Source organism: Macaca mulatta, chromosome 17, assembly GCF_049350105.2.
Source record: "Macaca mulatta isolate MMU2019108-1 chromosome 17, T2T-MMU8v2.0, whole genome shotgun sequence".
Classification (NCBI taxonomy): Eukaryota; Metazoa; Chordata; class Mammalia; order Primates; family Cercopithecidae; genus Macaca; species Macaca mulatta.
Genome location: NC_133422.1, coordinates 9,884,255 through 9,911,625, shown reverse-complemented (window position 1 = coordinate 9,911,625; position 27,371 = coordinate 9,884,255). Strand labels below are relative to the sequence as shown.

At 46.5% G+C, this 27,371-nt stretch overlaps 1 protein-coding gene across 1 annotated transcript in view; it reads left to right on the top strand.

The window, feature by feature from the left end:
• KATNAL1 (katanin catalytic subunit A1 like 1) overlaps nucleotides 1-27,371 on the top strand; it is a 296,001-nt gene that overhangs the window by 254,037 nt on the left and 14,593 nt on the right. The window contains exon 12 of the transcript XR_013407607.1: nucleotides 22,106-22,346. The gene's annotated coding sequence lies outside the window, so the exon portion shown is untranslated. The remainder of the gene's footprint in view (nucleotides 1-22,105; nucleotides 22,347-27,371) is intronic.

The following is a 27,371-nucleotide window of genomic DNA, read 5'->3' as shown; positions in this document are numbered from 1 at the left end:
GCTGAACAGTTCTGTCATCACGAGACACACACTCGCTGTGAAGAGCTCTGTCATCGCTGAACACTTGCTGATTTGCTACCACTGATCTGGCTCTGGCTTCTCGCTTCGCTTTCCCCTCTCTGCCAATGAGATTATTCTCACTGTCACCAGGACAAGCATAGTCACCTTTGCCCCCTTCCTATCTCCTGCCAGACACTAGTTTCTGCCCAGCCTTTTTTGTCTTGTCTCTGGAGCCCTTTCTCCTTAATACCCTCCCTGGCACCCCATCCTCCCCTGTGACCCCACCCTCCTTGGTGACCCCAGTTTTCAGCTCCATGCTGATAATCTCTAGAACCTTATCATGGGCTCAGATGACCTTACTTCCAGGCTCATCTCTGCAGTCCTGCCTCATGTCCCTGCCAGTTCATCTTGGAGGTGCTGAACTCAACCTGTCCACCTGATCTCATAACTTTCCCCACCAAACCTTCACCTCCTCTAACGCTTCCTGTGTAACTATACTGTTTAAAACTACAGGAATCCTAGGTATTGCAAAAGAACTCCTTTCCATGGTTCACAGAGCCCTTCACAATCTGGCACCTGCTTCCAGCTTTTCTGGCTTGCTTTCTCCTCCCACATTAAAGGGTCCTTCAGTTCTTCAAAATGGCTGACTCTCTTCTACCTCCTGACCTTTGCACTTATTGTTCCCTCTGTAGGAAATATTCCTCTCTCCCTTCTAATTCTGACTGCCGTCACTTCAGTCTTCCCATGTGTGTTTAAGTCCTACTTCCTTGGGGAAGATTGATTTTCACAATCATCATCCACACCACTGAATCTCCTGTTGTGCAATTCCATTGCATCTTGACCTTCCTCTTTCTAACATGCCTCACACTGGTAATTGTAAGTTTTAATATCTCTATTCCTTTCTAAATGGCAAAGTTGAATATTTGTTTTGTTTTGTTTTTTGAGACGGAGTCTTGCTCTGTTGCCCAAGCTGGAGTGCAATGGCGTGATCTTGGCTCACTGCAACCTCCATCTCCCAGGCGCAGGAGATTCTCCTGCCTCAGCCTCCCAAGTAGTATCTGGGATTACAGGCACCCACCACCATGCCCAGATAATTTTGTATTTTAGTATGGATGGGGTTTCACCATGTTGGTCAGGCTGGTCTCGAACTCCTGAGCAGGTGATCTACCCGCCTCAGCCTCCCAAAGTGTTGGGATTACAGGTGTGAGCCACCATACCCAGCCTAGATTGCAAAGTTGTATAAGGCTAGGGACCACTGTATCTCCAGAGCCTAGCACAGTCCTCTCCACATTGTAGGTGTTCAATATATGTTTGTCTAATGAATGAGTGAATCTCCAGGACACATAGCAAATGCTAACTAAAAATTAGTTTAATTAATCAATGTAAATAAATTGTTATATATTTCAGTTGCAGTCACTCTAATCCTTTATCAACTCAAAACTGGATTTTTGCAATGTCACCTTTACCAGTCTCTCTGCTTCAACTTACATTCAGATCAACTGCTGCAAAGCATCACTTTCATTAGGTAACTCTCCAGAAGAAAATTTTTTCACAGCTTCCCAGTACATTTAGAGCAAAGTCCAAATTCCGTGGCTATGCTGATCCCTACAAAATATTTAGCATAGACTTCAGATGTTGTGTGCTAGAGTTAATGTGGGCACATGGGCTTCTGTGGGCTAGCCTGGTGTTGAACCAGCACTGTGTGCTTGGAGAAAGCATCCTGTTTACAAATGAATGTTTGGAAATACAGCCTGTTATTAGGTATGACGTTGCTTGGTGTTTGAAGCTCGTTGTTCCGAAAGGTCACCAGGCAACGTCTCCAAGCAGTCAGCACATGGGCTTTCAACCATCTTTAACTAGTGGTCATGCTTGGGAAGGCTTAAAAGAGTAAGAGAATATGCTTTGCATGTATTTGCATGGCTTACTCTCCTGAAGCTTTCAAATTTTAAATGAAATGATTACTTGTTTGCCTGATAATTTTTAAAAAATAGTAGAAAGCCCATTGTCCTTAGGCTTCAGAATACCTGGGTCTGACCTTTCTTCATTTGCAAGATGCTGTCTCTGCAGCCTTTATGGTGCCAACTTGCTGATCACAGCTTGTGTAGGTGGGAGGAGGCATGGCTAGTGGTTTCTTTTTGGCTGTGGGTATAATTGTTGGTCTGGGTATGAACCGTGGCCCAGCCTTACAAGCATCTGGGAGCCCCTAGCTTAAACCATCTTTGGGTACTTCCTCTCAGACATGCCTAGCCAGAGGCACATGGATGGAGGTCTGAGCAAACTGGAAAGCCAGAGGCTTTAGCTTTGGCATGTGAGTGTTCATTTTCTACTCCCTCCTACCTTCGGGCACCCACCATCCATGCTATCTCAAGCCCTCTTGCCCATCAAAGCCCTCTTGCAAATCATCCAATGTCAGTTCGTTGTGTTAGAGAGACAGGATAGTGTGCTTAAAAGGGAGACGTCTGGTGTCAACCAAACCTGGATTTTCATCTCTGTTCTACTATGAACTGTGAACTTTGGACAATTTAGTTAACCTCTCTAGCTTCAGTTTCTTCACCCGTACGATGCAGGTATTAGCTTTTAGAGCTATGTTGAGGATTACATGCAATGATTTGAGCAAACATCTGCCTGTGATACAGTAAGTTCTCACTAAGCATCAGCTATTATTATTACACATGCTTTAGTGTGACTGAGTTGAATTGGGTCTGAACTTTAAGCTTGGTTGCTAGTCTGAAGAGGGAGGACTTTATTGCTGGAGGCCCTGGGAAGATGTGGGTGGCTGTGAAAGAGATGCGTTAGGAAAGGGTTCCTCCCCTAAATTGGCCAATAGTGGCACACTCCAGTACTGAAGACCTAGTCCCAGGAGTTGCTGGGCCTTGAGGGACAGACACAGGCCCAGCCTTTCTGGGGCACCCTGGAACATGAAGCCATCCCTACCCCATCCTAGGATGAGTCTTCCTGACTCATTACATGTCAAAGGTCACCTTCTCCATCCCCTATCCTGCTTCTCTTTACCTACATCCTGGAACACAGGATGTTTGAAATTCAGAATTCACTTCTGAATTATGCCTTGTTCTACCACTCCTGGGTGGACTGTCCCCAATCTACGTGCTATTTTGACCATGCAGGTAATCCCCCTTCACACATACACAGGGCCTTGTAGCCAGAGTTCCTATGACTTCAGGCCTGGGACATAGATGGGAAAGGTGTTCCAAGTTCCGACAGGGAGCAGAGCATCAGGAAATCTGGGGGGCGGCCAACCGACCTGGACAGATGCCTGAAGTCAGGGGAAGAGGTTTCTGGAAGCTCAGGCATCAAGACAAGGGTGAGGAAATATGGGGCGCATCACAAGGATGACCTAATTAATTCTGCTTTGTGGAGAACTCTCAAGCTAGCTTGTAAAAGACTCCTGCTCACAGCATCTTAAAGGCATCACCGGGCATCTGGCAACAGACGTCCAACTTGGCTTCCTCTCCACCCCGGAACTAGATCAGCGTTGCAAGCCATTCTTGGGTTTATTGTTCATAGGAATGGCATCTACACTTTCTGTTTGTCAAGCACTGACTGGGTGCTGGGAGCACATTCATTGAATGCATTCTCTTCTTGAATCGTCACAGCAAATCAATAAATTAGCTATTATTATTACCTCCATTTTACAGATGAGGAAATGGAGGCTTACTAAGTGGCTTAAGGTTAGCTAAGGTCACTGAGCTAGGTAGCTACCCTATATCTGGCTCATGGCCAGTTCAAACTTGGAATCATCTCACTGCACATACTACTTCCTGATTGTTCTTTTGGTTACTGGCTACTGGTGTTTCTGCAGTGGGACAGAAATGTTTGGACCTCAAACACTTCAGAAAGGCTCACGCCTGTTGCTCCTTAATCTTCCCTCCGTGTGTGACTTGCATTGGCTACGACCGAGTCTCCACTGCTCACCTGGCTTGGGTTGTGACCTGCCCTTGTCATGGTGTCTGTTCTTCCAGTTTGAACTTTCTTAGCTGCCTGAGTCCCGCCTCCGGTTACCCCTGTGCTTGTTCTGTCTGTTCAATAGTAGCCCATTTATGCTTCTGGTATCTGTTCCCAGAAGGGCCTTGTCCTGGCCTCCTTCTCTAGGCCTCTGATCAGTCCACATTGCCTCTTCCCTCTCTTTTACCTCCAAGGCCACTGATCATGACCTCTCTCATTCCCTGGGTGTATCTCTCCCCGAGCCCAGGCCCTTGAGGACAAGCTTTTCTGCTACAGTGAGTTCTCCCTGCCCAGATGACAGAGCCAGGGAGACAGAGTGGGGGTTTGTGGAACCCAGTTCTATAGAGTTAACCTCTACCTTTGTCTTTTGCTTAATTATTAAAATGCATATCACAGTAGAGAAAATGGGGACCACCGTGTTTGATTACAAATACACAGTAAAAATTGTAAACACTTGTAGCAGGTCAACCACTTATTTGTTAGTACACCCATCGCACTCATACATTGCATTTCTGTGTGATTATCATGTAGTCAATGAAAAATTTGTCCTTGGGTAAAATAGCGTGTTAGCTTTGTTAGGCTAATTTTAGTTTTTATTTATTTACAACCCTAAACTCTATCTTATATAACCTCGCCCTTCCTGGATAGATAGTGATTGACTGTATTTATTTGGACACAACTAAAGCTTACTAGGTAGTGTTGATCTGACTTATCATAACAGTGCTTTGCTGGGGAATTTCCCAGAAAGAGTTCACGGCCCTGAGAGTAAGTCTGAAGGAGGAGGCTTTCCCTACCTTCTCCACAAGAACAAGCGTGTATATGTGAAAATGGAGTAGGAAGGGCAGCTCATCCCAGCAGAACGTGGAGGGGACATATTTCTGGGTGATTCTGGTCTATGTTTCTACCATTGTAGAAGAGACCCGTTTTGAGTCTATATTGTGATTGATGTTGGCTAATTAGCCAGGTTGTATTACTTAATTTCATTTGTTAGTGCAGATTTTTCCTTAAGAAACAATAAAAGCTATCCAGTTCAGGATTTTATTCTCGGATGAGGAGCTAGGCTGAGGACATGATTCCTGTCTGGTGCAGATGGAACCCACCCAATTGCCAAGTCGTTCTGCAAGAGCAGGGGCAATGCTGGCCAAGACTGCCCTCTGACGAGGGGACACTGAAAGTGATCAAATTCCTGGGATGGGGAAGAGACCTCATGCAATGACCTGGGCAATATGCACCTCTGCAAATTGAGGGAGGGAAAGGGACCTCTAGAGGCCAAGCCCGCAGGCCAGGGTGGCTCACTTTCACTTCACTGCCTGTGGCATCAGGCCCCAGGAGTGTCTTCTACAAGCCTGGCACTAATGCCGCTTCACTGAGCCCTTACTGTAGGTATTGATAATTAGTAATAGACTGATCCTTTATTCCTCCTTTATCCTTGGTAGGGTCCCTTTGACAAAATAAGAGATTGCAGATGTGTGAGAGAGAAACTTGCCCAACTGCACACCATTCCCGAATATTTATTTATTCTTTTCCAGCTCTGGTCAAATTTCTAAACTAAAGGGAAGGCAGATGGCTTCCTAAAAATAAAAATAGACTTCATCCCCTGAAGTTGCGCAGCCTTGTTTGAAGGGCTGAACCTGGTGTTTGAAAGATTCTGAAGACATGCATGTGGTTTTATGTTGCATGCTGCAGTGAGACAGACAACCAGGAATCGGTGAAAATGACCGTGGAAAGGCTCAGGATACTCCAGAGAACAGACTCCCAGGGGCCTTCCTGCCATGCCCACGATCAAGGTCTGCAGGAGGAATGGGACCGTGGGAAAGAAGTAGAGCATGAGACCCTAGACTGTTTGGGGGCTGAATCTTGGTCTAGCTGTTGTGTGACCTTGAGCCTCAGTGTCCTCACCTGTTAAGCGAGTTGCATGAAGACTCAGTGAAATAATGTGTATTAGTGATCTATTGCTGTATAACCAATGACCCCAAAACTTAGTAACTTAATACAACAACATGGGTTATCTCAGATTCTGTGGCTCAGGAATCTTGGTGCAGCTTAACAGGTCCTCTGACTCAGTGGCTCCTAGACAACAGTCAAGGTGTCTTCCGGGTTGCAGTCATCTCAAGGTTCATTGGGGGAAAGAGCTGCTTGCAAACTCACTCATGTGGTTGTTAGCAGGCCTCAGGTTCTCTTGGGCCTCCTCCCTCTGACTCATGCCCAGGACCGTGAACTTCTTCTGGGAAGTTCCCCAGCAAAGCACTGGTGTGTTAGGTTAGACCAACCCTACCTAGTAGGGTTTCACCGTGACTGAATAGATATGGTCAAACAATATCTGTGGCCTCAGGTCCTTATGGCGGTTGGCTGGGGATGGTCCTCATTCCTTGCCCTGTGGGAGTCTCCAGAGGGCAGCTCACAACAGCGAAGCTTATTTCCTTAGAGCAAGTCCTAGAAAAGAGCCAGAGGGAAAAGGAATTCCAGCAAAAAGGAAGTCACAGCCTTTGATAACCTGACCTCAGAAATACAACCCATTTCATCTGCCTTATTTTATTGTGAAGCAAGGCACAGTCTGCTCACAAAAGCAGGGGATTGTACAAGAGTGTGAATGCCAGGAGGCAGGGATCATTAGGAGCCATTTACAAGCAGCCTACTGCACGATGTGTGCATACAGTGTCTATCCTTGCTTCACATGGTGGGTACTCAGTTTATGTTAGCAGCCTCCTCGCTCTAGTTTACATACACTTTTAGAGCTTTTGTGCTACAATGGTAACTTTGCTTGGATACAATGGCAACTCTGCTTGGATGAGGTATAACCTGTGGTCCTTGGGAATCTTCTGCAAGCCACAGAGCTACACGGATTTTTCAGTCTTCCCCTCCCACACTTCCCCTCAGTGTGGCCTATGCAGAGAGTATGAGTCCAAATAGTGGCCAGTGCTAAGCCCAGAGGTAGCCGATCCCTTCTAAGATAGCTCCTCCTAGAGTCCAATGTGCCAGAGACAGATTTCGCCTTCACCAGGACCTACTGAGCTCCTACGATGTTCCGGGAAGCATCAGGAAGCAAAACAGATTGAAGGTCCTGCTCACATGGATCTTGCATGTTAGTGAAGGTAGATAGATATCAAGCAAAACAAATAAGGACAACACAGGCATTTCCCCTCTCAGGTTGTAATTGCCTGATGGGCTCTTCCTGCCTGCTGCACAAAGACCACGGCATTGCAGTCAAGAAAAAGTTTAATAGATGCAAGTCTGGCCACACCATGTAGGAGATGGAGTTCGTACTCAAGTCCATCTCCCCAAAGTCTCTTAGTTCCTAACTAAGGGTTTTTCAAAGGCAGTTTGTGAAAAGTGGTGGAAGTGACTATGTGGTGGGTGCTCGCTGCCAGTTGTTGGGGTGGAGATGAAATCATAGGAGGTTGAAGCTCTCCTTTAACACTGAATTGCTGCCAGTGGGGGTCACCAGAGGGGGGTTGGCAGGTCCAGGTAGAGCCATGGGTGTCAGACATGCAAAAATCCTGAAAAGATATCTCAAAAGGCAAATCTACAACAGTGGTGTTATCTGCAGGAGTGGCTGCCAATCATTTGTGTCTACGTCTTACCCGAATCAGGCTCTTCTCTTCCCCCTAGCCTGATGGGCTTTCATTAGATTTGCAAAGGCAATTGAGTTTGGGGGAAAGCCTGTTATTATTTAAACTGTAAACTAAATGTGTCTCAAAGCTAACTTGGCCTAAGCCCAGGAATGATGAAGGGAAAGGCAAGATGGGGGTGTCAGTTAAATCAGATCTCTTTTACTGTCATAATTTTCTCACTCATATAATTTTTGCAAAGGCAGTTTCAGGGTCAGCAATCTTTTGCTGAAAATTAGACATTCTGTGCAAAAACCCAGCCTGGAAGTCCATTTCTTCTTATGTTAAATGGAGGAAATGGTGATGTGTTACAAGAACACCAAAACCTCTAGTCACTTCCCTAACAGATAACCTAAACACAGTTAACACCCGTAGAATATATTATTAGGAATGCCTAAATCATCACTTGTCTTGGTCTCTAATCAATTAACAAGGTTGTTAACAGTCATCCTGTGTGCAGCAACAAATCAGTTTGCACACCATGCCATACGTAGCCTTACCTTTTTTTTCCTTTTGAGACAGAGTCTTGCTCTGTTGCCCAGGCTGGAGTGCAGTGGCATGATCTTGGCTCATTGCAACCTCCGCCTCCTGGGTTTAAGTGATTTTCCTACCTCAGCCTCCCAAATAGCTGGGATTACAGGCGCCCACCACATCCAGCGAAATTTCGTACTTTTAGTAGAGATGGGGTTTTGCCGTGTTGGCCAGGCTGGTCTTGAACTCTTGACCTCAGGTGATCCACCCCCATCGGCCTCCCAAAGTGCCAGAATTACAGGTGTGAGCCACTGCGCCCGGCCCATAGCTTTACCTTTAAGGTGAGTCCTGGCAAATAAATAAGACATATAGCCAGGAATTCAATACTTTTAAGCAAAAATGCGGGTAAAATTTACAGGAACTTTTTATTTTTAGAGTAAAAAAAAGCAATTTGCTGAAATGAACTGCTATTCACTAAGCAAAGAATTTTGAGACTGGAGAAAGGAGAAACCTTAAGATGCACAGTCCTTGCTGTCACGCAGCTTGCCTTTCAAAACACCTGCATGCACTTCTGACATTCTACCAATTGTATTTCAATTGTAACTGGAGATTCTCCTGCACATCATTTTATTAAAGATGTCACATTGAGCTAGCAGGACATATGTGTACATTTTTCCTTTATTACTGTAGACTGAAGAAAATACTGCTTTGAGAAATGTGTATATTCTTTGAAGTTTGGGTACTAAAGACCAGAGGGACCCCACTGTTAGAATATTAACTTAGAGGGGGATCTCTTGAGGTAGCCCCTGTAAATTAATATTCTAACGGTAGGATAGAGGCAGTGAGATATGCCACAGGGAAAACGAAGTGAGGGAGGGGGAAGGTAGACAGAGCAGCAAATGCAAAGCCTGTGAGGCAGAAGATGCTCTAGAATGTTCTAGAAAAAGCAACGGGGAATGGGTTCCCCTGTGAGCACAGTGAGGCAGCCCAGCAGGAGATGTGATCAGAGACATAAGGATGGTGGGTGGGGGAGGGCTCCACACCATTTTTACCCTGGATGATGTTGGAAGCCACTGGAACCTTTGCGCTATTCTCAGTCTTAGAGTACTCGGAGATCTTCAAGGGTAGGGCAGGGTTGCTGCCTCCATCTTCAACCAATTAAGCTGTGGTCGCCACATTTTCCCTGCTGAACCAAGATCTGCAGCAGGCAGGAGGGCATGGACTGAGCACAGGCAGATGTAAAAAATCCAAGCAGCGTGGGACTTCTCCCTGACCACCCTCAGAAAATGGCTTGGGTGCAGAACATCCAGGATGAGCATGGCGGGGAGTTTACTCTCCATAGCTTCTTGCACATGCCAGAACCTATTGCCTGAGAGGCACCAGAGGCAGTCAATGTGCAGGGATTTTACAGGTGCTGGAAGGGACCTCCCTCTTTATTTCACCAAATATGGCCCACTCGATTGCCCTCCAACACAGCGCTGAAGCCATCACTCTCCCCCTTTTGTATGTAGCGTTGACCGTGGCATCCACATGCAGATTGCATCTGGGGGTAAGTAGGGAGGGTAGGAGTTGCTCAGAAGGACCTGCCATGCTCAGTGCTTTATATACATGAGCTCGCTTTGCTCAGCAACCTAATGAGGTCATTATTTTTATTCCCATTTTATAGGTGAGAAAACTGAGGCTCAAGAGCTAAGGTAACTTATCCAGCATTAAAGAACGAGTAAGTTTACTATGTGGGGTTCAAACCCTGGAGCTTCTGATGGCAGAGCCAACTGTCTTCACCCCACTCTGCACAAACTGACACGTGGCCAGCAATGACCTCAAATATCATGGCTGATTGATGGGATTAGACAAAGTCAGGGTCAGGGCTCCTAGTGGTCGGGTGTTGTCACCTGACAGCAGGTCTGTGAGGAATACCTAGGGGCAGAGGATAAGCTTGTTTGGCAGGGAAGGGCATGGGGGTTTGGGGTGGGTGGCGGGTGGGGGCTGGATATAAAAGCAGGAATAAAGTGTTTCCTGTCTTCTTGGGAGAACAGGGCCAGTCACCCTTCTGGCTTCCCTAGTGGGTGGTCCACCTCCTGCCCCACCGCATTATGCCTTCATTGTATTTAGCTTGGCAATCTTTTTTTTTTTTTTTTTTTTTTTTTTTTTTTTTTTTTTTTGAGACGGAGTCTCGCTCTGCCGCCCAGGCTGGAGTGCAGTGGCCGGATCTCAGCTCACTGCAAGCTCCGCCGCCCGGGTTCACGCCATTCTCCTGCCTCAGCCTCCCGAGTAGCTGGGACTACAGGCGCCGCCACCTCGCCCGGCTAGTTTTTTTTTGTATTTTTAAAGTAGAGACGGGGTTTCACCGTGTCAGCCAGGATGGTCTTGATCTCCTGACCTCGTGATCCTCCCGTCTCGGCCTCCCAAAGTGCTGGGATTACAGGCTTGAGCCACCGCGCCCGGCCGGCAATCTTTTAAATTAATGATGTAGAGATTCTCTAAACGAATCCTGCCACCAACGCTCACACATTTCAGGGAAAGATCCATTGCTTGGGAGTTAGTGCTAAAGAAAAGCCATCTTACAAGAAATTTGGTTCCATTAGCCATGTAAAAGAAAATGGGAAAGAAAGGAGTGTTAGACATTATCCCTTTCCCGTTTTTCATAATGACAGAGCGATTCCAAATAAACGTGGAGTACAAAATCACAGCTGGGTTTTCTTTTAATGCTGAAGTATGGGAAAATCTTTAATTTTTACCAGTCCTGGGGGCTGGAGGTATGAAACTTTGCTAAATAGGATGCACCCACCAAGCATATTTTATTAGAGCTACTCTCCAACGGTGCTTTCAATTTTAAAACAGTTGCTTTAAAAAGCCTCTGGGGGCAGACACAGCAATCTCAGTTAATCCTGTAATAATAAAAACCAGCCGCTAAAGTGCTGCTGTAACAATAATGACCAACACACAGGCTTGAAGATGGATTGCACGGAGGATTTCCTGCCAAGGAGTATTAGGGAGGCACCATGACTCCCCCTCCTTCCTTAGCAAGCAGTCCGAGGCTCAGCCTCCCTGTCTGGGCTTTGCTGAACTTGCCTGGAGGCAGAGATAGATGAGGTAATCTCCCAGCATCCTTTTGCATCCTGTGGGTCTGAAAAAATCCCAGGTGTCCTAACCTATCCCAGTGGGAACTGCCTTTTCTATTCGGGGTTGACTGGGTGAAAATTCAACAAAATTATTCAACAAATATTTACTCCACAGTCACCATTTGGAAAGCCTAGGGGGAGTTTTGGGAGGGGGAAGGATGAAGAATGGGTCATTGATCCTACACCTGAAGAACTGAGGTCTAATGAAAGACAGAGGGATGTTCCTAGAAACCTAATGCATCAGTTAACTGGGAAAAGCTGCAGCCACTTGTGCAAGGCGTTAGGAGGAAAGAATCATCTGTGATGGGTGCAGGGATGGATAAAGGCTTCCCGAAGAGGCAGCAGCTGCGATGACTTTTTGAAGAGCAAGGGGATTTTGGTGGCTGGAGAAGGGCAGAAGAGCTCCAGGTTGAGGAAACGGTAAGAATAGAGACAGGGCTGTGGGGTGTGGATTTGTGTAATTCCTCCTGGCAGCATCGGTAGAGCCAGGAGATGCGTGGAAGACGGTGCCGGAGGCGTGAAAGAGGAGGGGCCCAACACAGACAGTCTTGAAGGCACATTCAGGAGTTTGGACTTTACCTTGTAGATAACAATGAAGATTTGAAAGGAGGGAACGAGCTAAACCTCAGGAAAGCAAATCTGATGATGGCAAAATTAAAAAGAAAAATACATTTTAGATGCATCTTACATTTTGTCTACAAGGTCCCAGGAACCTGGTTTTGTCAGTCCTACTCAGGAATAGAGTTCCATATGGGAAACTGACGTTAAGGCAGCCCAAACACCGTAGGGCCATTTTTGTCCTTTAGTCATCTAGGAAGCCAGGCATGCACTGGAATTTTCCAGGGAGGTTCCCTTCGTAAATGGCCGCTGATGGTATTGAAAACAGAATTCTGACTTCTGGGCCCTGAGATTGTGAAACGTCTCTGTGTGGTTTGGCTCTGCCGTTGGGTCCAGTTTTACATCACTGACTTTATGAGGGCCTTAGGTATCGTGAGAAAGGATCAGCCCTAACCACACATGCGTGCGCGTGGGAGCACACACACACACACACAAAACAGGAACTGATGTGAAAATCCACTTTCCAGAGTGGTGTTCTGGGATAGGTATATACTGAGCCCAGAAATAAGTAAACATACTTATGAGCCCTGACCAGCATGTGTTTAAAAAAAAAAAAAAAAGACTTTTTTACCCTTTAAATACAGAGTTTTAGAAAAGTAGCAAGAGAAAAAAGAACAAAAAACAAAACAAACAAAAAACCCAAAAACTGAGAAGCAAAGGAATTGGCCAGAAAAATAGAAAAATAGATTCTAGAAATTCAAAGGGTGAAGTATTCTCTTGCAGTTCGGGAGGTCTGTGGCTGGTGGGTTGGATGTGGATGCCAGGCATTTGCTGGCAGCCTAAGGTGGAGAGAAAGCCTGGTCCAGATTGTCAGGAGGGGAAAGGGGACCCTAGGCGGGAGGCAGAGCCATGGAGCGTCCTGAGGATTGGAGTCAATGTGGGGACAGGAAGTGCCTTGCCAGACACCCAGAATCTTTCCAGGAGCTAGGATTGCCATAGGCAACAAAAATCACAACCAAAACAAGAGGAACCAAAGCTAGGAAGCCCAGCTAAATTTGAATTCAGATAAACAACAAGTACTTTTTTAGTAGGAGCATACAATATTTGGGATACACACTAAACGTTATTTGTTGTTTATCAGAAATTCAAAGTTAACTGGGCATCCTGTATGTGGTCCGGACAAGACGTAATCACAAAGCATCACTCAAAGCAGGAGCGCCTGGGGGTCAGGCCTCAAGGCCACCTTCAAGGGCCACAGTGTGGGATGAGGAGCCCTGGGACTGACGCTGTGGGATCAGCCCCGAGCACAGGGTTGGCTGAGGTGATCTGAAGGAGTCTGTACAGTACTGGCCAGCTGTGAATATGCCTCCATCATTTTCATGACAAATGATTTTTTTTCTCATTGATTTTCACGCAGGTTGAGTTGTATTTGCAAGACCATTGGAGGCTATTTTGCTTCTTTTGATTTCATTTGTTTTTTAACCCTGCCTTGTACTCTACTCCTTAGTCATTATGCACAAGAGACATTCTATCATCATTAGCTGAATGTATTGTGTCCAAACTCATTCTAGGCACAAGCCTTGGGGTGGTTGGCATTGAAGAGAGGAATTCTGTCTCCCGATCCCCTGCAACTGCTTTGGTGCAGGGCTGGGTGTGCAAGAGCTTAGGTGGCTATAGAAGCAAAGTCAAAGCAACCCTGTCATTTCATCTCCCATCAATTCACCCCTTCAGAAATTCATTCAACAAATACTGACCGGGGAGCTACCGTGTTGGTTGCTGCATCCCAATCTCAAAGACAGCAGAAGAGAAGCAGGCATGCTCCTTGTCCTTGAAGAAGCTCTATTTCTATTTTTTTTTTTTTTGAGATGGAGTTTCACCCTTGTCGCCCAGGCTGGAGTGCAGTGGCACCATCTCAGCTCACTGCAACCTCTACCTCCTGGGTTCAAACGATTCTCCTGCCTCAGCCTCCAGAGTAGATGGGATTACAGGCATGTGCCACCACGCCCAGCTAATTTTTTGTATTTTCAGTAGAGATGGGGTTTCACCATGTTATCTAGGCTGGTCTTGAGCTCCTGACCTCAGGTGATCCACCCACCTTGGCCTCCCAAAGTGCTGGGATTACAGGCGTGAGCCACTGCGCGCAGCCAGAAGCTCTGTTTCAACAAGTAATTCATGTGGGGTGCAGGGGTGTCTGGGTGGGGAAAGGCAGAGAGAAGAGGTAGCTATTTGCAACCCTAAATGAGGCGAGGGCAGGAGGTCAGTGCTGGGCAGACAGATCAGCGGATATGAATACAGGAGTGTGCAGGTGATAGAAAGTGGGTGTGTCTGAGGACCTGAAAGGAATTCAGGTGGGCCAGAGCACGGGCTGCCAGAGAGCAACAGAGAGAGAAGGCTGGGGAGGAAGTGGGGTCTGTGTCCCCATGGACTTTGTTTCTGATATTTGTATTCATATGACTGGACTCAGGAGTGTTCCTGCACCTCTCAAGCTTCTTTTCCTCTCGATATAATGAGATGAGGGTAATCGACCAAGGCAGCCAGCTTTGAGGGAACAATGTATTAGTAGAAAATGATCTGTAAACAATAAATTACTAATGCTATAGACAATCAACATAACTTAAGGAGTTTGGTAACGCCAAGTTCTATGAGACACACCTCTCACTGCATGTTATAGAAAACACCAGACTCACACCCTAAACCCACCACACACGGAGCCTGGCACCCAATAAATTTGGTTGAACTGAACGGAAAGAGTAATTATCAATGTCAGTTGCTAAGGGCTACAGAAGACAGTGAAGAGTAAGGGGAGAGGGTTTCTGAAGGAACCAGAGATCAGTTTGTCGGGGACCACACCATCTTGTCTTAGAAGTTGTAATGGATCAAACAAGCAGCGTTCTGACTTCGTAATGAGTCTGTAATTCAAATGAAATAAAGTTCCTAAATGGATTCATTCTAACCTAATTTGTTTCACTTGGTGCATTTTAAACTCGATTTGATAAATGCAACTCAATACACAGCAAATAAATTGTTTACAAATCTTATTGCATATTTAAGATTTTCATCCCTGTAGATACTACAAGAAAAACAAAAACCTTGAGCACAGGACATCTATAAATATTGGAGACAGTTTATCATTACATTGACCAAAAGAAAACACTTGTGAGCGTTACCTAAATAAACTCAGTAACAATTTGTGTTTTTCTTCCTTTTTTAAAACCGCATGGAAATTATATACACTCTAAAGAAAAGTATTGGGAACTGGTTGAAAGCTATTTAAAAATACTTAAGACAAAGCATAATTTAAAGTGCTTAGGACATATAAACTTTATTTGGAGGAAAATCAAGCATTAAACAGAAATACTTTCTTACTTCAGCCTTTGTTATTGAAAATCCTTCTAAATTGCTTATTTATTCCACTTTTTTGCTTCAGTGAGTAAAGAACTTTGCGTCTACACTAATCTTTCTTTCACAGCCATGGATCTTGTCTTGTTTTGGACAACATGGACACATGGAACATGATCATGAAATCACAGTTAGGTAACATCAGACTGAGAGAGATCCAGGGAGATAATGTTGTAATACCCTATGTTATCAAAGGGAAAGGAGAATTCTAGAGAGGCAAAGGGACTTGCATGAGATTCAGCGAGAGCCAGACACAGCTTTCCCTCTTCCCAGGCTGGATTCCTTCCACCATTCATATCACACATCCGTGCAGTCACATACAATGGGGCTGGATCTACATTTATGCAATGTAAGTGCCACATGCAATTCTTTTCTGGGCAGTAATGCAAAAAGGATAATGCAAAGGGGATCCTTGCTTGAAAGTATTTCTGCTCTAAGACAGGGAAGTAGGGAGGACACTCATGAAGAGCTTCCTGTCATGAATGTGGTTCATTCATTCTTAAAATCTGCCCTCTCTGCAAGTAGACATCCTTTCCTTCTCTGCCGTTACAGCCAATGGGTCACTCTTCCTTCCCCTTTCTTTCTCTTTCGAGCTATAAAAGGGAAATGATACCCTCTCCAGTTGCCTTTTATTTCATGGTCTACATTTGGGAGAGACATGGTTTGGCTTCTCCACAGGCAGACGCCATGTGCCAGGAAGCTTGAGTCGTCTGTTTCCAATAAGTGTGCTGTCGTTCCTGAGGCATGGATGAGGAGCTCCAGCAGCAGCTGTCTTCCTTGTCGTGCTACATGCCATAGCCATCCTAGTCAAGTATCTCCCTCTCCTTCCTTTTGAAGGCCCTTCTCTAGACAGGGAGGTAGGGGAGGAGGTGGCTGGGTTTTTGTTTTGCTGTGCCATAAATATCACTGACTCATTCACCATTGTAGTTTGCAGACTATCCATTCATGCAAGTTATTCATTCTTCATCCAACCAGTGTTTCTTTAGCAAACATCTGTTGATCACCTACTCATGCTAAGCACTGGGGATACTTAACAATGACGCAGACAGATCCCTGCCCTTGAGGAGCGCACATTTTATGGCTTTATCAGACAGAGTGGTGGAGGGAGATCGTCCTTCAGAGGATTTGTCTAAGGAAAGTTTAATGAGCAGACTACTTGTGAGGGGTGGCAGGGTTAAGGGACCCAGTGAGGGATGTTCAGGCCCCTAGGGGTAGAACCTGGAGCAGCCATCACTAGCTCAGTCCTAAGGGACAGAGGGGAAATAGTGTTCTCAGAGCCGGTGGCCACTGAGCCCCAAAGAAGATTCTGTCAAGAAGATCCACCCGACAGGAGCTGTAGCCAGAAAAAATGTCAGCCTTTGCCAGGCTGCCTCTGGCAGGGAAGAAATGGGAGGTGGGGGCACATACCTTGACCTCTCTCTCCCCTCATCTTCAACCTCCTGTGGCTGAACCCAACTGGTAGGTGGCAAGCAAACTGGCGTGATGTAGACTTAGCATTAGCTTACAGGGCACAGAGCATGCAAAACAGGGTGGAGAGTGTATCAGGGAACCAAGGAGCATAATCAGTAGAGTGTCCTATTTGTCACCTGTGAGTGGAAGTCGGAGGATTTAATGTGTTCACATTGCAGTCCCAGCCATGGCTGGTGAGCTCTCAAATGTGTACCACACAGCACTGAATTGGGGAGGGCTCAGTGGACACAATCGCTGGGCATCATTGCCAGAAACCAATAGCTGGCTCTGGGGTCTGGACCCTTCCTGATGGTCTGCAGAAATGAAGACTTACTCCAGGAGCCAAAATAAAGAGGCGGTGGTGTAACCACTTGGGGGTCGGGGAGAGTCTGAACAAAGATGACTGGAGGAGCTGCCTTGGAACTGCATCATAATCACACACAAAATTATGACAAGGTCTTTGTCCTTGAGCAATTTATAATCTCACTCAGGAGAGCAAATCTATGTGGAAAGATAAGAAACAATAACAACACAGCAAAAACAAGAAGCAGTGAAGGCAGAAGCCCAGCAGCAAGCAAGTTAATAGTGGTAAGGGCTGCCCATTCCTCTGCTCAGCTGGCAGCTACCAGCAGACGGTGACATCACAGTGTTGTATGCTACCTGCTGTTGCCTGCTGTATACACACACATGCACACACATGCATGCAGACAGACACAAGTGCACACACATAAGTGCACGTGCATGCACACAGAGGTGAACACATGTATGCATAAGACACACAGACATATACAATGTATTTGCACACACACCCTTGCACACACAAACCCATGCACACACATGTGTGAGCACACATTATGCATGCCCACACATAACACAAGCTATGTTTCCACAGCTACAGCTGCTCGTGGCAATTTTCTTTATCAGCCTTTGCAAATGAACCCATGAAAATATGAGGGAGAGATGGAGAGGTGATAGAAGATTGGTAGACACACACAGCGCTAGTGGTGCCCAGGCTCCATTTTCAGTAGCCATGGTCCTTTTGAATTCTGGATTATTTTAGAAAGAACAAAGGCTTGTCTGCCTTTGCTGGATCCTTGGTGATTTTATTGATATCATGATGTCCAACTAAACACTAGGGGAATTAGGGAACTCAGTGTCTTCAGTTCATTTTGTGCTGCTATAACAGAGTACCACAGACTGGCTAATTCATAAAAATCACAAAATAATTCCTTACAGTTCTAAAGGCTGGACATTCCCAGATCAAGGTGCCGGCCAGTTTGGTGTCTGGTGAGGGTTTGACCTCTGCTTCCAAGATGGCACCTTGAAACCTGCATCCTCTGGAGGGGATAAGTGCTGTGTCCTCACGTGGCAGAAAAGCAGAAGAGAGTGAACCTAGTCCCGTAATGGAGGGCATGGAAGCCCCATTCACAGGGAGAAAAGAGAGGATGGTTTGCCAGTGCCACCGCCTTTATCTTTCCTCGGAACATGTTCGCCTCTGGACATTCCTTCACCCTCCTCCTGATCCTCAGTTCAGGACCTTGGTACCTGGGAGGTGTGAAACTTACACAGATACTGCCTTTCAGATGGCACTGAGTCAGGATGTAGACTGGCGATTAACAGCCAGTGGGGCACATAATACCTGTTGGATAAAGAAGTGCCTAGGCACGGCCCAGAGACATCAATGGTAGCTGTCATTTATGATCTGGCTAATCCATCTTTTATCCTCTATTTCAGGGTCATTCTTCAGAATAAAGGGGGTAGCACCCACTGCTGAAGCTTAGCCTATATTCGCTACCTTCCTGAGACTCTTCCAGGGCTCTGCCTTCTCTCCAGGAGTGCCACCTTAGGTTCCCAGGCCCCTTGACTTGATGCTTTATTATATGATACGATTTGGCTGTGTCCCCACCCAAATCTCATCTTGAACCCTGGTTCCCATAGTCCCCATGTGTCATGGAAGGGACCCAATGGGAGGTAATTGAATCATGGGGGCGGTTACCTCCGTGCTGTTCTCATGATAGTGAGTGAGTTCTCATGAGATCTGATGGTTTTATAAGGGGCTCTCTCCCCCACTTGGCTCTGTGCTTCTTGCTGCCACCACACGAAAAAGGACGCATTTGCTTCCCCTTCTGCCATGATTGCAGGTTTCATGAGTCCTCTCGAGCCATGCCGAACTGTGAGTCAATTAAACCTCTTTCCTTTATAAGTGACCCAGTCTTAGGTGTGTCTTTATCAGCCGCACGAGAACGAACTAGTACAGTATGTAAACTGATATTTCATGTCACTAGAGGCTCCTCATGAAAGCCGCCCCTCTAGTTGACCTACCTTAGGTACTATGTTAATAAAAAAGGATTCATGTTGCAATGCCCTTGGAAATAATCAGGGTCACACCTGGCTATGCTGTTGCCAAACCCCACACTGATTATGTATGACAGTGAGGGAACCACCCCACTCACCACCCCCTAAGACTTCATTTGCACACCAAGCAAACTTTTGTCTGAGGAGGGCAGAATCCGCTTAGGCCTGGGCAGTTTCTGTGTCCTCTCAGAGCAGTTTGACAGTCAACACAGACCACGGCCACTCTCTCTCTGCAAGACTCAGCTTTCCAGAAACCTCTCCTCAGCTCCTCAGCCACTGACCCGGAGCAAACAGCACTCCGGGAGGAGTCAGGGATGGAGGAGTCAGGGATGGAGGAGTCAGGGAGCGTGATGCCAACATAGGAAATACAAAGAATTGTAAACCATGCACTCTTTTTCTTGGATGAGATGTCAAGAAAGCTTTTTTCAGTTGTAGACATTCCTTCAAAACAAACCAAAAAAAAAGTGGGTTGCATGCTTTTGTGAATCCTTGCTGTTCTTTTTCTCCTTTTCATTTTCACCGCAAGAATTCATAACCAGGCTAAAGAATAAGTCTTCCTACATAATATAAAAGCAGTAGAACTACTGGTGATATTAATAATACTTTATATTTATAGAGTACTTTTTCATCTTTAAAGTCCTTTGTAAATATTAACTAATTAAACCCCTTAGCAACAAAGTACTTTACCTTGTTTGCTTCTAGGCATTGAGTCAGTAGTGGACTGAATTATAATTCTCCCTGTGGAGTGATTTGGTATCTTTTTCAAATAGACAACATTGGATGAGATGCTTTTTATGTCCAATCTGACGTCAAATTTTATTTATTTATTTATTTATTTATTTATTTATTTACTGAGGCAGAGTCTAGCTCTCTCACACAGGTTGGAGCGCAGTGGCATGATCCCGGCTCACTGCAACCTCTGCCTCCCAGATTCAAGCAATTCTCCTGCCTCAGGCTTCCAGGTAGCTGCGATTACAGGTGCCTGCCACCACGCCTGGCTAATTTTTGTATTTTTAGTAGAGATGGGGTTTCACCATGTTGGCCAGGCTAGTCTCGAACTCCTGACCTCAAGTGATCCACCCACCTCAACCTCCCAGAGTGCTGGGATTACAGGCGTGAGCCACTGCGCCCGGCATAAAGTCAAATTTTAAAAATCACTATGAAAGAATGGACAGGGGGAAGAATTCCAGCCACAGCCAGTCTGTCCCTGTTGTCAGCCTGCCTGTGCTAAAAAGGCAGGAAGTGCTTTCAGCACTGAATCTCAGCTGTGGCTTTCTGAGTATCAACCATGCCCTAGATGCTATCATCTCTGATGGCATAAATAGAAAATTCCAGAAACAAACATCCTTGATTCTATTTGTGTGTATTTGAAAATAAAACTGGCATCAATGCTAATATTGCTATGGGCTATTATTGCCTATTCTCCTCTTTCCTTTTTGAGGCCTGGCTCAATAGAGCAGGAAAGACACTGGGTAAAAGATGAACTCCTTCCTCTTGCCCACTCTCGGTCTCCATCCTCTTCTCCTCCTCCTGCAATAAAGCTCATTTTCTGGTAGCCCTATTGTCTAGAACATTTGCTGGCACCTAGTCATTGCTCAATAAATACTGAATGGAGAACACGCCTTGGAGAACTCAAAGAATTCAATATCGTCTAAAGCACAGGTGCACCAGTCAGTCACTTGTACCCTAGGCACGGCCCAGTGGTCTCTACAATGCAATTAATCAGGCTTCACACGTCCTAGAGGCCCATCCTATTTTAACCACAGACTGGTTGGTAGCCTGTGAGCAGAAGCTGGCTCCATAAATGGTGCAAAGGAGAAAAAAGGCCATGAAAGTTTCTACCTAACACAAGCACAAAAGCAGGCCCCCCTTCCCAGCTTTCGGACAATCCCCAGACACTGCGTCCTGCTTTTCCTAAGGCCCCTCCCTTCTTCCTCTCTGTGTGATTCTCTTTGGTTTTTATTTTAAGCAGACTTTATTTTAGAGCAGTTCGCTGAGCAGTGGGTTACCCTGCATGTTTAGCTGGGGCTCCAAACTTTCCTGGGAAGTCTCTGATTTTAGGACAGACCCAGGGAATTGCTAAGGATTCCTGCTGGTCCAGGCTCCCAAGTCACACAACACTGTCTTGAACGGCCACCTTGGCCTTCTGCAAACTGGCTATCAGCAATAACTCCATCTACTTGCTTTTCCTAACCATTGTCATATCCTTCCCCACTAGAAGATATGCTTCATGAGAACAGAAACCCTGTCTTTCTTGTGCATTGCTCCATCAACAGGCCTAGAATAGTGCCTGGAACATAGCACAGCACTAACTGAATGAGTAATTGAGTGAATGAAAAATTGCTGTGGCTTCAAGCTAAGCTACGACCATCTCTCAGACCACTGCAGTGCTCTCTTGACTCATATCCCAACACCTACTCTTGATCCCTCCAATTATTTCTTCACTCTGTCACCAGCTCAATTCTTTAAAAACACACATAACTCACTCTCCCAGCTAATGACTTTTTGGGGGTCACAGTTTAGACCATATTCCCTAATGGCCTGCACAGTCCCACCTACCCCTTCAGCCTCTTCCTGCAGCCCTATGCTCTCTGCTGTGGCCACACTGGCCTTCTTTCCTGCAGGGATATTCCTCCACTCTCAGAGCCTGTGCTTGGGACATTCTCCTCTGCGGCTCACCTAAAATGACCTCCCCATATCCTGCCAATTTCATCTTAAACACAGCTTCTTTATGCACCGTTTCCTGACTCCTTGTTCTGGGTCTACTTTGTAACTCTCATTGCAGCTCATACTTTTCCTTTATATTACTGATTCTAGTTTGCAGTTACATAATTACTTCCTCTTTTTTATAATCAATGACCAGCTGATTCCCCAGTACCCATGAGCACCATATCCGCGAGCATTCAGCACTGTATCCGAGTCTGCAGACCTAACATGGAGCTTGAAACTGTAGGGAAAAAATAACCCCCATAGCTTGTGACTTGGAACAGGTTCCTATAACAACAGACAGATTACCAGGAGAAAAGCAAACAGAAGCTATGAACATGTACATTTCACATGTGTATGGGAAACACCCGGCACTGGGTACTTCTCAAAGAGGTAACTTTGAATTCCATCTTAGGTAGCATCTTCAACAAAGCACGGTGAAGTTTTTTTCTTTTTCTTTTTTTTTTTTTTTAGACGTAGTCTCGCCCTGTTGCCCAGGCTGGAGTGCAATGGTGCGATCTTGGCTCACTGAAACCTCCACCTCCTGCGTTCAAGCGATTCTCCTGCCTCAGCCTCCCAAGTAGCTGGGATTACAGGTGTGTGCCAGCAAGCCTGGCTAATTTTTTGTATCTTTAGTAGAGATGAGATTTTACCATGTTGGCCATGCTGGGCTTGAACTCCTGACCTCGTGATCCGCCTGCCTCAGCCTCCCAGAGTGCTGGGATTACAGGCCTGAGCCATCGTACCCGGCCCACAGTGCATTTTTATAAAAGTGATAAGACAAAAAAAATAAAAAAGGACTTTGAGTCTCTAGGGGTGGTAACTTGGGGGAAGGCAAATGACTGGCAGATAAAAGCGAATTAGTAGAGCTTGTTAAAGTAGATTCCTCTGGTATCATTGTCAGGCCTGTAAGAGTCTAACGTTGTTTTTGTGAATCTATGCCCTGCTTTTAGGCAAAGTCAGCGAGGGCAGAGATCTTTCATATATCCACTTCTTAATTGCCTTTAGCTCCACAATCCTTCATATTTTGGTGGGCATATTCTGACCTCCCACAGAACATACTTGGCACTGAATATATTATTTGACTATCCTGGTGAGTCTCCATTTGGTCCTGGAGATCCATTGTCCACCATCTCTGCCCTGCTTCGTGCTCTGGAGGCTGACCCTAATGAACGGCATCAATCTGGGTTCTTAACCCTCAGGCTGCTGATGGGGTCAGGCCAGGCCCATGGAGGCTCCGGTAGGCCATGGGAGAGGGAGAGGAGAGAGCAGGGTGTCTGTCCCCTGCCCACCTTGTGGGCTGCAGCTGGCAGTGGATGTGCTCCTCGACCTCCAGCCCAGCTCCTGCTGGCAGCTCCTCTCCTGCCTCTGCGTTTCTCCCCTGGTTCCAACAAAATGCTCCTCTGTTGCTGCCCACTGTTGCTAGTGCCTGCACTGGGTGCACCATGTCCCCACCCACTCTCACTAAAGAGTCTGCCTGAGTCCTCTTCAATTCCACTTTGGGGTTGTGCCATGCTTTTTCTGCCAAGTCCCTGACTAAGATGACCATCATGACCCCTTCTCACACTGGAGGAAACTGACCCCATTCACAGAGCTAGCTGGGAACTGAGTCACAATTCAAACCAAGTCTGTTGACTTGTAAAGTCCACGTGTTCTTCACTACTCCACACTGCCCTGAAATTTCTCCTCCCCTCGGACTAGTTTAGAACTGAAGCCACAATAGGGAATGAACTAGAGGTGTTCCTAAACACGTAGTGAAACACTTTACAGATTTCACATACCTGCAGCTCCTGGGTGGGTTTGCGTTTAACTCTCAGCCCCTCACTGGTCTTGGAGTCGTCCGAGGAACCTGAGAGTTGATTCCATTCAGGCTCCTCACCCTCATCCTTCAGGCTAGCCATCGTGGTTCTGCACTGACTTGTGCTGCCAACTTCTCCATCCCATCAGACTCACCCACCCTACCAAGTGATGGGTGTCAAAGTCAACTCATAGCTACTCTGCCTAGAAAAGGGCAAAGTGAAATCACTAAAGTAGAATGAAAACATTGTATTTCTGTGGGGCTTAAAGCCTAGACGACGGGTTTATGGGTGCAGCAAACCACCATGGCACGTGTATACCTATGTAACAAACCTGCACGTTCTGCACATGTATTCCAGAACTTAAAGTATAATAATAATGAAAAAAAGAAAACATTGCATTTCTACCGCTCTGGATCCCACTATCTCTAATTGCTTTTGCAGAGAACCAGGATGCCCAGGCACTACGAGGGTGGCATTCTCCTGTGTGACTGATAAAACTGCCCTCACTTCTCACAGATGCTCTTTGGAAAGCTGCCTGCTCAGTCCGGTGAGGTGGAGTGCTAGAACTCGGGCCTGGGACACCCTTCCTACGTCCTCACAGTCCTCTATGGCTGTGTCCACTCTCTCATCTTTAAACCTTGACCACACCCAGGGTTAAGATTCCCTGTTTGTAATAAAATTCTATTTTGACAGAGGCTTTGCTGCTCGATACTCTCCTACCCCCAGCCCTGCTGCGTGTAGGTTGCAGTGTCAGCAAGCCACAAGCCAAACTCAAAGATCTTCCAAGCTTTAATGAGAACTGGACTTGAAGCCAGCTTCCTTTGAAAACCCCCACACTGCTTAGAACTTTGAAGCTTGCAGGAGAGGCAGAGACAAAATATGTCATGCTCATTAAAACATCTTGGCTCATGACATGGTGGGGTGTTGTGGACACTGGAGTTGAGTGGACCTGGTTCTAATGTCACCGTACCACTGCCTGGGGGCCCTGGGTCACACAGTTGGAAACGCAGAGCCAGGACTCAAACCCTTGGACCAGCTGCTTGCCTTCTCCCTGAGCCTTGGGTCTCTCATCTGTAAAATGGACCAAGCACATCTACCTCAGAGGATTGTAGGTGGTGTTGAATGATTATCCTAGAGGATGGGCGTGCCGAACCTAACTTGGCACTTAGTAAATACTTGGTAACTTCTAGCTCCCCTTTCTTTCCCTTTCACCATGGTAAATGTGCTTGGGGTATCTATTCTGGGTTCATTCTCTAAGACTTTAAGCCAAGCATCCATTCAGATATTCAGATCCCTGGCAGAGGAGATCTAATGAGGACTCCACAAAGGCCTCACCCTCACCCAGCCGCTCCTCCAGGTTACAGTGAGCTCTTGACCACACCCTCACCATTTGAACTTTATTTACCAAATGGAGCATTGCAATGCAGCCTTGTTGCCATGGACAACAGTGACTGTCCTGCTGTTACTCAGAATGCTGCAATATTCTCTCTCCACAATAGAGGGAAAAGAGAACATGTTCTAATAAAGAGTGAGTATGAAAAGGCTCAATGACATCAAGATACTCCAAATACCAAATGTGAATGCTGATGGCACAAGAAGGAAGCACATTTACACCAGGGTGGCAAATGGCCCATGCTAGCCAGTTAGCCACATCTTCAGCCTCGTTTTCTTTCTTTCTTTCCTTCTTTTCTTTCTTTCCTTCTTTTCTTTCTTTCTCTCTTTCCTTCCTTCCTTCCTTCCTTCCTTCCTTCCTTCCTTCCTTCCTTCCTTCCTTCCTTTCTTTCTTTCTTTCTTTCTTTCTTTCTTTCTTTCTTTCTTTCTTTCTTTCTTTCTTTCTTTCCCTCTCTCTCTCTCTCTCTCTCTCTCTCTCTCTCTCTCTCTCTCTCTCTCTCCCTCCCTCCCTCCCTCCCTCCCTCCCTTCCTTCCTTCCTTCCTTTCGACAGAGTCTTGCTCTGTCTCCCAGGCTGGAGCGCAGTGGCATGATCGCGGCTCACTGCAACCTCCACCTCCCAGGTTCAAGCGATTCTCTTGCCTCAGCCTCCCAAGAAGCTGGGATTACAGGCACCCACCATGCCTGGCTAACGTTTGTATTTTTTAGTAGAGACAGGGTTTTACCATATTGGCCAGGCTGGTCTCAAACTCCTGACCTCAGGTGATCCGCCTGCCTCAGCCTCTCAAAGTTCTGGGATTACAGGCGTGAGCCACCGTGCCCAGCCCAGCCCCCTGTTTTTCTGGTCCAGAAACATCCCAGTGTATTGTTATTGCAGAAATCTGGAAGGAAGTTTATAGTCTAGGAGCCTGACCTTTCATGTGCTGGTGGCTGGGCTCTTATCACTCTCTCAGGCCGCACTGATGTGCCCTCACGTGTGCTATCAGGGATGGCTGGTGCGCAAGCTCTTTTACTCCCCACCTCATAGGGCAGCCTAGGAAGAAGCGAGACTGGGCCCCACCAGCAGGTCAAGTCAGCTTCAAAGGCTGGTACCAGGAAGCCAGATGGTCAGGGGAAAGATGACATTCCCTGGGTAGATCTGAAAACAGCCTTACGAATTCCAGGGTAAAGAAAAGGGGCCCTTTCCAAGAGAAGAACACAGTGACCAAGCTGAGGTCAAGACCTAGATGTCAGACAGACTGCAGCCACCCTGGGCCAACCTGCAAAGGGTCCGATAAGGAGACAATACTCTGCTCTCAGCTATCCTGGAGGGTGGATGGCCCCAGGCTCTGGGAAGGAGTCCTCCAGGATGCAGGAGGATTGAGCCACCAACCAAAGCCAGCAATTCAAACTTGGAAGAGAAATGCAAAGGCCAAGATAAGGGGAGGGAGAGCTTCTGCATGGGCAGTAAGTCATGTCTGTAACACCTGCCGGAGAAAACCAGGGTCATTCAGAAGTTAAAGTGGGGAAGACAAATTGTATTTGGGACCGTTGCAACAGGGGGAGAGAGGCCCCAGTGAAGAACTGGGCTCTGGTCTGAGTACCTGGATAAGTGCGGATGCATAGCCAACTAGCAGCGGGTAGGAGATGGAAAATCTCTAAGATGAGACATCAAATCTGTGGGGAATTCTGGCTGAACCAACCGAACAGGATTCCTGCTGATGGCAGTCCAGGGTGGTCAGATACCAAGGGTGAAGAGTAAAGCATTTTGATCAGATACAGAGGGTGACCGGGTAACAAAGATGGGAGATTCTTATTAAACTGCCTTGACAGCATTATTTGCTGAAACTAGATTTTACAAGGAAGCAGACGCAGGTCTAGGAGAAGATTCAGAAGGTTTACTGAAATTTGGCCAAACAAAGAATCTTTGTCACACCCCGGGAAGTCTGTCCTTGGATCTGGATAGTTCAGAAGTAGAAGAAGGAAACTCTTTACCCTGACCCAGACTCAGGCAAGTCTAATGTGCACCTCCTGGAGCCACAAAAGAAGCAGGGACTGAGGAGCTGGGAAGGGGAGAGGCTCCCTCCTCTGGACCGTGGCCTGTGTCTAAGCCTGCCGGGAAGAGAGGTGCCAGGATCATGAAGGAAGCCAGCCTATCACCTGGCTGGGTGAGAAGATGGAGAAGACAGAGGTGGAGAAAGCCCTCCTAGCAGCCTGCAGAGCAGCAGTTGGCATGGAGACCGTTCTAGCTGCTCTGCTGTGACAAGGAGTAATTTCATGTCAGGAGCACGCCCTGGAATGGAAGGCAGGGCTGTGGCTCAGAGGACGCAGCTCCCGGTGAAAAGATGGAGGTGGTGAGCCATGGGGAACGCTCTCCACCTGCTTTTGGAAGTCCTCCCTGTGTAGCTCCTTATGACCGAAAAAGCAAACATTAGTGGAACTTGGAGCATTGTGGTGAAAATTAGTCGTTTCCAACTGGATGTGATCAAAAAGAAGTTCCTACTGAAACATTTAGCCTCAGAAGCAGATTTTTTAAAACGAAGCCACAGTTAATGTGCTGATGACCTGAAGA